This window comes from Amborella trichopoda, chromosome 1, assembly GCF_054954075.1.
Source record: "Amborella trichopoda isolate Santa Cruz 75 chromosome 1, AtrichopodaSantaCruz75HAP2 v2.0, whole genome shotgun sequence".
NCBI lineage: Eukaryota > Viridiplantae > Streptophyta > Magnoliopsida > Amborellales > Amborellaceae > Amborella > Amborella trichopoda.
The window spans coordinates 31,115,116-31,126,227 of record NC_142336.1 but is presented as its reverse complement, the minus strand read 5'-3'; the positions used below and the strand labels follow the sequence as shown (position 1 = coordinate 31,126,227).

Here is an 11,112-nt window from a genome sequence, read left to right as displayed (position 1 = left end):
CTCATCTTCCATACGTTGCAATGAGTACACCCATAGAAAAAGGAAGCTTGTTCTCTTAAAAACTATTGCCGCCATTTACTTTTAATGTGAGGAGATCATATCTTACCCACCATATTTCAAATCGGATGGTTGTAAGTATGTTATTGACTGTATTTATAATTCAAAAAAGTATTTCTCGAAATTTATGCACACCCCAAGCCATCCAATTGGACATCTAATTGTTAGAAACAATTGTGAACTCCTTGTAACAAAGATAAATGGTCTTATAGTATACAGTTCTTAAAAAGATCGTGCCTCAAAATCTTTTACAAAAAAAAACTAAAACACTGCTTTCTGTTTTGCATTATTACGTGATTTCTTTTCGGGGTCCTAGTCACAAAGAATTAAGGCAAAACACAAAATGCTGCACTCTCAATCCCATTCCCATATGATACATAAAATTTAAAGGGGCAATGAACAATCCAATGACTCAAATGGATAACAAATAATTTGTGAAAAGACCTTCCAAGTCAATCAGTAATATTTCACCCCTGAATACAATAAAAACTTGACTAAGTTGCAAGTCATTCATATTGGGAACAAACCGGAGTGAGGAAACCATTTATTCAATTTATTTTATAGAGGAGGATTAAATGGAGATGGCCTCATCAAGGCTGTAAAGCTTGGGTCTGGATGGGAGAGCTACAGCATCTGCAACAACCTCCACTTGGGGCAGGGCTACAACACACATGCAGGACAAAAGACAGGTCCCTGCCTTGTTGGCCTTCCAATAATCACTTCTGAAAACCCAACATGAAACATCCTCATCAAAAGCATTTTATGAATCTATGGAAGTACACAAAAGAAAATTATCATGGTGTTAGTTATCTAATGTTCAAGATTAAGAAAATGCACTTAGTGAAAAAAAAGAAAGAAAAGATGATGAAAATGCATAGAAAACCAACAAAGAAAAAGGTGCCGTTGTGGTGTCTTGAGCACAATAGATGATGACCATTTTGTGCATTTGGATCGCAATGTAATGGAAACCTTACGGGTTGATTTCTTGGCTTCTGATTTTGCTACAATTGCAACACTATCTTTATTTTTCATTCCCACCACTGACACCATCTAACACCTTCAAAACATTAACTCCTAATCTATTTGAAAAAAATGGGTAGGGGTCTATCTTCCCCATTGAATTACCCAAAAAAAAAAAATTACCCAAAAATTAAAAACAAAACTAGACGTGGTGGGAGGAATTGGCCGGGCCTAGCTTGGACCTAGTCGCTGTAGGGCTGGCCCAAGACCAGCTAGGCCAGAATTGGCCCAAGAAGACCTGGCCCAGGCCCCGCTCTAGCCTTGACAGGGCATGGCCAGGTTCAGGCTGCCAAAATGCAAAAAAAAAAAAAAAAAAAAGAAGACAAATAAAGGAAAAAAATAAGGGAAATAAAGGGCTGGCAAAGCTGGCCAAACGAGGCCGGCCCTATAATGACCCTGGCCTAAGCCTAGACCCAGCCTGGCCTATACGAGGCCATAGTTGCTTGCCCTTGGACCTGCCCTTGAGCCATATTTTATGGTGGCTAAGGCCCTAGTTTTTTTAGAGTTGAGCCGATCAGGCCGGGCTGGGCCATTGCCAGAAAAAAAATCAAATTTTCTAGCTAAAGGAGATACGCTTACCCTGGGTCATGCGTGCGGCACTAGCAGGAGACAGGGAGCACAAGAAAATAAGTAGTAAAAGAGCTGCAAGAGCATGCTACATGCCTCTCTTGCTTGCCATCTCTCTTAATTCTCACTTACAATTTGTTATGACACAAGAGAAGTTCTCCTATTTATAGGATAATTAAGCGGATTGGATTGGTTGACTTTGAACATTGGAGGGATTATTTAATGGGTGCGGTTTGTCTAGAGCCGAGGCTCTAAACAATCAAAATTAAGCGGACCTTTAAATAGTATTGACAATTGTGGTTTCAATACTGAAAATCTTTGTAATAGCCTTAAAATATATTTTTATCTTTAATTATAAAATTTAAAGCTTAAAAAATAGTGTAGGTTGAGTAGATCTATGAAAATTTGATAATCTTGAAAAATTGACGGTCTAAAAATGCATTACAAGATGCATTATTTCCAAAACTTGAAATTTATTTTTTCTCATGTCCATACATCTTGATGTTGAGATGATCAATTTGAAGATATTTGAGTATCAAAACAACCTCTTCTAGTGAAGTTTTGAGGTGGGCTAGAATTTGATTATTTAGAGCTTCGGCCCTTATTTAATTGTTAATCATAGCAAGCATTTATGGTGCCGTAGTGCCTCATGTTTGAAAACACTGAAAGTAGTGCATCACTCCATCCATCATAATTTGGTCAAGCCTGTAACTGTGTAGCCGTATTTTCTGACCTGAATTTAACACATCTTATGCTTCAAAGGTTTAACGCGTTGCGTGTGTGCCACTACTACAGCGGCTATCCACCATTCGTTGTCATCAACAGAGGGTGGAGATGGGCCACTATTTATTTTTATTTTTCTGTTTTTGATACTTCAACGATAGGAATCAAGATATGATGCTGCTAATCATTCAAGCCAAAGCCCGATTCCTAGGGGTACTGTTCTTTTGAGAGACTTAAAACATATTATCCAGTCCCTTTGATGGGCATCCATTGCTAAGCATTTGTGAGGAGGAAGGGCCGACTTAAAAACTGGGGGTTTGGGAATGGTCACATGAGTAAGCCTCTTGAAACGTCCCATGTGTAATTTAATGGTCACTTGAGGTCAATGTTATGAAATTTGCTTGGCCTTAAGATTTTAGACATAATTTGAAGCGAAGCGAAACGAAGCCTGGTGCTGCAATTTCGGTCAGATTCGAGTATGCTTCGGGTTTGTTTCGACTAACAAAGAAATAGCTATATAAAAGATTTTTTCCATTATTTGTATATATTTTTATATATAAATATCTAATTTATTTATATTAATTTTTTTTGTTTTTTATAAAAAGTCTGAAGTCTTCGCCCATATCAACTGAAACACCGAATTACTCCAAAGCGAATTTAACAACACTGCTTGATGCTTTGCATAAATGGCCACTTCTTGTCTTTTTAACGAAAGCTCTAGCTCCCTTTCAAAATTACGAAGTTAGCTATGGCCCTCAAACGGGGAAATTCTTGACATTCACAACATCCAAATGACCATCTCTCTTTGAGAAGTTTAAGACGAGAAAATTTTCCTTAACGATAAAGGCCTTGACATTCACAACATCCAAATGACCATCCCTCTTTGAGAAGTTTAAGACGAGAAAATTTGAGATATCAAACCCTTTTTGGTTCTGCACGGAACATACCCTAAAGGATGATAAATTTGATCTCTTCAAGATACAAAAATTAATTGTTCTTCAGCCTTTAAAACAATTGCAATACTAAATAATCTAAGGAAAATTGTTTCATGCAGGCTGGACAGCATTTCTACAATATACGGCCCAAATGTGTAAAGCATTCATCTTTAAGATGGACACAAATAGGTGGTTCATCTAAAAACATATGTAACTAACGGTCCAAACGTTTTCTTAATATAATTATTATTACTAGTTTTTTTTAAAAAAATTCATATTCTTGATCTCCATGTTAAAGATTATATATTCTCTAAAAATTAAGTTCAAAATATATCTAAAAAGTATATTTATTGCCAAGCTAACATTTCTACGATATGCAGCTGGCTGCATAGAAACCATGTCCATTTATCAAGGAGTTAGTTGGGTTAGAGTGTTTGAAAACATTTTTCAACATCTCGGTCCTTGATGCGGAATAAAGAGGAAGCCAGCCAATAAAGCCTTAACATACAGTGAAATTCTCAATAGTTTCAGAATTGCCCTAGGATGGTTCAAAATCTTTTGAAGCACTCCAAAAGGCTACCTGCCAAGTTTTGTCTCAATCTGACATGTTTAAGGTAGCGCAGACAAAGAAACAATTTCGGAAAAATCACCCTCTAGCACCCAGAAACGGACTCCGTAACTAGAACTATATTTTTAGTGCATCAAATAGCTGTGGGACAACTGTTATTGGATCCGTCACGGTTAGAAACCCCAATGGGTCCAGTTTTGGCTTAATCAGGCATTCCAGGACAAAGTTATGGGTAAAAGACCAAAAAGGGATAGGCTGCATGCTATTCCCGTGTGGCCTCCCTACACCAATCTCCATTAAAGGAGGCCGATGTGCACAGTCTCGAGCAGCAACTTCAAAGGCCCATATCTCACTCGTTTTGAGTCAGATCCCTATCAAATTTCGTGAGCGTGTTTGTCTCATTAAGAGAACATTTTGATATGTGGCCCGACCCATGACGATACCCGAGCAGGGAGAAAAACTAAAGAGAAATTGATGATTCATGCAGAAAATTTAGCAGCAGCATGCCGTGCTTGAGCGGCCAAATCATGACGCTCGCGTACCCAATCGACATGAAACCAATTACATTATGTACGTAAGGTTCGAGGCTATCTCTGGTCCGAACTCGTGTGCGATGAACGGTTGGATTTTACACACAGAGGCATCGAAACTGCTATAAATTCTGGTCGTCGAATTTCCAAATTCTGATGAAATATCCAAGTCGGCAAAAATTTGTCCGGGCATAAAATCGACCTGCATTTGTTGCAACGCAATCGTGACGGCATGCTCAATGCAATACAACGAAAAAATCATGGAAAAACATTAAGAAACAAGCACACTATCGATCCGAAGTTTGCAAGATTCATCCAAATTTTGAGTCACATGATCATGGCTTAAAAACAAGATCCATGGCTCGAAGTTGGTATCAAATCGATCGCTATATCGAGCCCTACAAGAAAACAATCATCTTTTGGTTAAACGGGTATCAGAGCAACCCCTGATCATCCACATAAGATCATGCAAGTTCTAGGACAGCAATAGGGACTGTCTTAAAATTTCACACATTGTTGAGCAGAGGCAAAACAATCCTTTTGCACCAAATTTTAGAATTTCTTTTAATTCAATTAAATTGTAATTATCATCAATTTTGATAATTTTTTGGCATCCACCCATGTTTGGGCTCAATTCTATAAGTACATGCTAAGCACAATTGTTCAAGGACATTGATTATTCAATACTCATCAATAAAATTTGAGAGTTTTCACGTTCAAATTATGGATATGTCTTGGAGAGAGAGAGAGAGAGAGGAAAGAGAAGAAAAGGGTAGGTACCTTGCGATAAGGTAATTTTTTCTCTACTCCTCTTTTCTCTCTCTTCCTCTCTCCTCTCATCTCTCTATTTCTCTCTCCTCTCGTCCATCTTTTCTTTCCTATTTCCTCTTTGATCTCCTTTATCCACTTTCTTTCTTTTTCCTTACCTTTCATTTCTCTCTCTTCTCTTTACTACTGTCTCTCTGTTCTCTCTCCTTCTCCTCTGTTTATGCATGGCGAAGTCTTTCGCCTAGTATGATGTCTTCTTGCTTCAGAGACATGAACAGCGAGCCAGGCCTTAACCCGAGTGGAGGGCCGGGCGCCTGTCAAAGTCTCCTTGTCTTCCCTTCTGTCATAGACGGCGGAAGCATGTTCTCTCTCTTCTTAATCGTATGTCATGAACAACAGAAACACACCGCCGTCCATGTTTTCTCACTCCTCCTAATATCTGTCATGGATAGCGGAAGCACACCGCCGCCCATGTTTTCTTTTTCCTCTTAATCTTATGTCATGGACGGCAAAAGCACATCGCTGCCAGTTCTGCCCATGTTATCTCTTTCTTCTTAATCATCTGTCATGGACGGAAAAAGTACATCGCCGCCCATGTTTTCTCTTTGTCCTCCTATTCTCTGTCATGGACGGCGGAAGCACATCGCCGCCCATGGTTTCTCTTTCCTCTTAATCTATTGTCATGGACAGCGGAAGCACATCGCCACCCATATATTCTCTCTCTTCTCTCATTCTTTTATCACAGACGGTGGAGGCTCATTGCCGCCAGCATTTTCTCTCTCTTCTTACCCTTCCATCATGGACGACGGGAGCTCATCGCTGTCCATGTTCTCTCCTATCTTTTCTCTCATTGTTGCCCATGTTCTCTTGCTCTCTTCTCTCTCCTTCTTCTTCATTCTTATCCTTCTCTTTCCTCTTTCCCTTTTTCCTTCTCCCTCATTGCCTATCTCGTCTTCTTCTTGTTGCAAATATGACCTTTCAAGGCTTAAATTCCAGTAGTCTCTCTTTCAGTGGGAGTGATTGAGAGATTGAAATCTTGGAGTCTTGGGAAATGGAGCTCAGATTCTTTTACCCCTAGTACGCATGAGGCATCGAGAGCTCACGTGTTGAGAAAACAATTTCTCAAGGAGGTGTGAGGGTCCATTCCTAATCAGGATTTTATAGGTTAGCCTCATGTTTAGCTGCAATCGGTCAGGGCTTGGAGAATCCAAATGAGAAAAATAAAACTCGAGTACTTATTGAGTATTTACCTTTATGGAATGGTCAATACTTATAGGATGTAAGTGTGTATCTTGACACAAGACCATTGCAAGGCATGTGCATTTTCATTTCGTACAGGAATCCACTCTTCCAAATGCATTATCCAAGCTTGGAAGAGCCAATGCACATGTGCTTTGAGAGGATCCCTGTAATTGAGTTAGATCATGTCCTACAAGGGTACACCTGTAATCCATTGAGAGCCAAATGATTGGAAGTTCTGGCTCAACGGCTTTGATATGATCAATTATGTGTCCCTACCTTAGACTGTGGAACATAGGTCTATTAGGTCGATCTGAGACTCAGCGGAACATCATTCAGGACTAGCCCAATGGAGTACTCTGATACATATAGTTATTAGCCTGAGATCTCACTATACCTTTTGTACTATTTTATAATGATGAAAAAAACAGTAAAAATTACTTTAATATTTATTGTGAATTATAGAGAATTTTTCGAAATTTTATTTGGTAAAAAATGAGGGTTTTCATATTGTTTGGCTCAAATTTCACTTTATTCCTGACCTGATAGTGCCATGTGGCGTCCGAATGGCCATAGGGCTGCCACATGGTACCCCACACCTCGCTCTAGGATCACCGCCCAACTAGGCACTGATCCCTTGCGGGGGACTAGATTGGCATTTGGTTGATTGTTTTATAAGTGGTTGTGTTATGGTGTCTTGTTATATTTTGTTATATAATGTTATAAATTAAGGCCCTGTTTTTATCATATGTCTTAATTAACTCACACATGGGTCATGCTTAGCATGTGTGAATTTTAATTTATTTATTTATTTGATATTAAATAGAACATGCATTTTCAAATTTGAGTTGAAAAATATATTTACACACATGTGTGAAGGGGACATTATCGTTAAATTGATTGGTTTGAAATTTTAGATCTACAAAGTGATTGGCTTTAATAAAGTAGAATATCTACACATGTGTGAGCTTTGTCAATTACTTCTTTGCCCTTTAGCCTTTATGGTTATCTACTCTAATACATTATTAAAGAAACTAAGGGTATTTTTGTAATGCCATATTGGATATAATTGGAACAAAAATATGGGTCAATGACAAAATGGTAAAGTGGCATAACTTAGGGTTAGAGTGAGTGATAATGGTGTGAAATCTCATCCTTTCATCCTAGTGGTTAGATGGGGATGGGTGGCTAGGTACATTAGTCTCTCATGTGCCTTTGGATTAGTGCATCAAGGGTGTTGATTGAATCCAAAGTTACACTCATGTTATATGAGCACATTATGATATCTCAAACCCTAACTATCTCAACTCTTGAACTATTTTTGAAAATTGTTGCTCCCCTCTTTCTTCTAAGATTTTGTGAGAGAAAATTGAAGAGAAAGTGCTTTTACCTTTCTTATGCTTAAGTCCATAGTGTGCATTTATCAAGGTAAACTCCATTGAATTTTCTTTTCTCATAAAATCATATCCTTGGCAGCATCTATAGTTGTTGAAATTTTGAATTTATAAAAGTTTCATTGATCTTAGAATCCCCATTTGATCATCTTTTTCATTATGCTTATTCATAATGTGGTCCTTCATGAGTTATAGCCTATATGCTTGAGAATCTATGATCATGAATAGTAGCTATTAATTACTTTGCTTAAAACCTATCAAATAATTTAGTCGCAGAGTGTCACTCTATTTTCAGAACTTTTTCATCACTTTTTTACTTATGGGGGTTCATAATCTTTCCATACGAGACTGTTTTGGTGTTCCGAGGGACCACCGTGTGTTGTTTGGCCATAACTCTCTTGGTCTTTATCCGATTCGATTCAAACCTTTTTCATTCTGTTTTGGATGATAATTTCAGTGTGTTTAGATATTAAGAAGTGATTTTAAGGTATGTTGCTTTTTTTCATTTGGATTAGATACTCTTGTGAGATTGAACCACTTTTGTACAATCCAAAGGGACAAAATTAAGTCCTTATAGAGCTCGATTGCGTGGCCTCGACACAAGGCGTTCAAAACATGACTTCTCTATTTTAATTTGGCATTCTAATTCACTGTTTAATTGATTTTATTCTTTAGACTTTTGTTTAGATTAGTTGCATGATGTATTTAAGCTTTGGGACATAGTTTATGTAATTTAGGCTGTGAAAGTGTAATTCATAAGCTAGTCTTGCTTTATATATAATTGCCCCATAAGGGGTTGGTATTTGAGTTTATTTACAGTAGTTATACAAGGCTAGAAATGATTGTAATTGTTATGTAAAGGGATTGTAACTTATTCACTTAGCTTGGTATTTAGCAAGTGGCTTGTTGAAGGTGTCCATTTTGCCTTGTTTTTCGGCTTGAAAATTTGCTCTAGTCTTTGTATCCACTTTCAATTGGTATCAGAGCTAGGCTCATTTACATCCTCTTTTAAGTTCTTTAGAAGGATTATAGAGTGCCAAATAGGAACCCATGGCAGCCCGTTCAATACTCACTGAATTGCTTAAGGAGGAGAGGTTCAATGGAACCAACTTCCCCGAATGGAGAAGAAAAATTAGTTATGTGCTTCATGAAGATGGTCTATTGCCATTATTGACTTATAGACCACCTAATCCGCCCGCAAATCAATGCTCTTCAAGTTGTTAAGGAAACATATGAGATATGGTATAACAAAAACCAAAGTGCCAGGAATATTATTTTTGCAACCATGAGTGATTCCTTTGTTAAGGAGTATGAGAAGTCCATATGTGTAAAAGATATTATGGAGAGCATGAAAAAGAAATATGACACACTGACTAAAGCTCAAAGGATCATTAGAATGAGGAATCTCATGTGTTGCAAAATGGATGATCACACCAAAGTGGGTGATCATCTAAGAGAGTTCAAGAGTTGTATAAGAGAGAGTGAGAGAGCCGGTCACTCATATGATGAGGTGACATAAAAGATGATGTTTGTGCTTTCAATCTCTCCCTCATGAGAGACCTTTGTGGCTAATTTGATGGCCAAAGATGCACCTAAAACAGTGGTGGAGATTGTATTTTTCATGGAAGGGGAAGAGCAAAGAAGGATAGCAATGGATGCACCATCTTTCATGGTCCATATGGTAAAATCTCACCAACCCTCATCTTCTTCTACTCCCTTACTCATTACTCATATCTTTTCTTCTCTTCCTAACTCTTCTATGGTGAATACATGCAATGTGGGAGTGAGTGGGAGTGTTAATGCAAAGAACAAGAAAAGAAAGGGAAAAGGCAAATGGAAAGGGAAGGGGAAGCAAAAGGGAACATCCTACTCCTCTTATCCATTTAGCCCTTACCTATCTAAAACCCATGCCTACCCACCAAATCATGCTAGTCCCATGTCTTTTAGGCCTAAATCACCACCCACACCCATGATAGGATGTCCGAGAAAGGGGCGCCCAAACCAGTTTGTGTTGAGGTTAGGGGTAGTGTTGTAGTGGCATGCCCCAAGTTTAAAGGGTTGAAAGAATCCCCAATTGCGTTTATCGGGGTTTAAAAGAAACCCTAGTTTTGAGTTTATGCTCTCAACCCCAATTTTGAGTTGGAGGGAATTACTAACTTGCTTCCCATATTGGCGGAGTGAAGCAGGACCTAAGGATTAGAGCAACATCGATTCGGTAATTAGGTGTGGGATGTGCTAAGTTCTACAGAGGTAATCCTAGTCTCTGTTTTATAAGTTCTACTAGGCTCTATTTTCCGCTTGCTTTGTATATTTTGTTAATTGCAAACAGAATTACCCAGTTAATAAAAAAAAAAAAACATAAAAATTTTAAATTTATACCCTAGGACTCTTATATGCTCGCAGCTTTCATTGGTATCAAAGCAAATCTTCTTACTGCCATATATTAGGAATTTTATTTATTTCTTTAACTAAAAACGTGATAGTCAAAGATTTTATGGTTGAAGTTTTAAAGACCAATGGCTTCAATGGGAAGAGTTATGCATAATGGAAAACGGCTATATTCTATGTGAGGAGGAAATTAGTTAGATGCTAATCAAGAATACCCCACTTGAGCAAAGAAGTGATACCACATAGGCCACTAAGGATGCTTATGCTCAATGGGAGCGCAAAAATACCCCGGCAAAGCATCTCCTTCTCATAGCCATGGATGATTCCCATGCTTGTGAGTACGAGACCATGAAGACTGCGAAAGAAATCCATCAAAAGCTCGAGAAAGATTATCTCACTCCTTCCCTCACTAGGAGAATTCTTACATTAAAGCATACTCGGATTTAAAGATGAAAGAAGGAGAAAAGTTGATCACATCAAAAAATTTAGAGTATCAGCTCGATCACATTCAAGTAAAGCCTAACGAGATTATGCAAGTATGCCATATGTTTTTCCAACCTCCTGGGAAGCCTTCACCTCAGCCTTAAGAGGCCAACAGACCACCCTTAAGCTAGAAGAGATTATCACAAAGTTCCAAGCATAAGAAGATATAAAGGACGACTTATGATGCTCCAACTTCCAAAGACTTCGTGACCGGTAAATCTGGAATCCAACTCTAGATATTTTAAGAAAAAGGGAAGGGTAAGAATAAGAATAAGAAAGCTTAAAATAAAAAATAAGATCAACGGCCTAAGAAAAAAAAGATTTAAAGAATTACCATTGTTTTAATTACAATAAATATGGGCACATACCAAGACATTGCAAAGCCCAAAGAATACGAATCCTAATGATAACAAGAAGCATGTTTACATGGTCCTTGAGAC

The 11,112-nt window shown here is 38.1% G+C and overlaps 1 long non-coding RNA gene across 2 annotated transcripts; it reads right to left on the bottom strand.

The window, feature by feature from the left end:
• Positions 1–487: 487 nt before the first annotated feature.
• On the bottom strand, positions 488–1,786 carry LOC148783778 (uncharacterized). Of its 2 annotated transcripts, none has more exons than XR_016046505.1 (2): positions 1,657–1,786; positions 488–779 (listed from the first exon to the last, which is right to left on the bottom strand). It is a non-coding gene; the product is annotated as an uncharacterized LOC148783778 (long non-coding RNA). The 2 variants fall into 2 exon arrangements; XR_016046506.1 differs by having other exon boundaries at positions 488–825; positions 1,657–1,783.
• Positions 1,787–11,112: the final 9,326 nt, after the last annotated feature.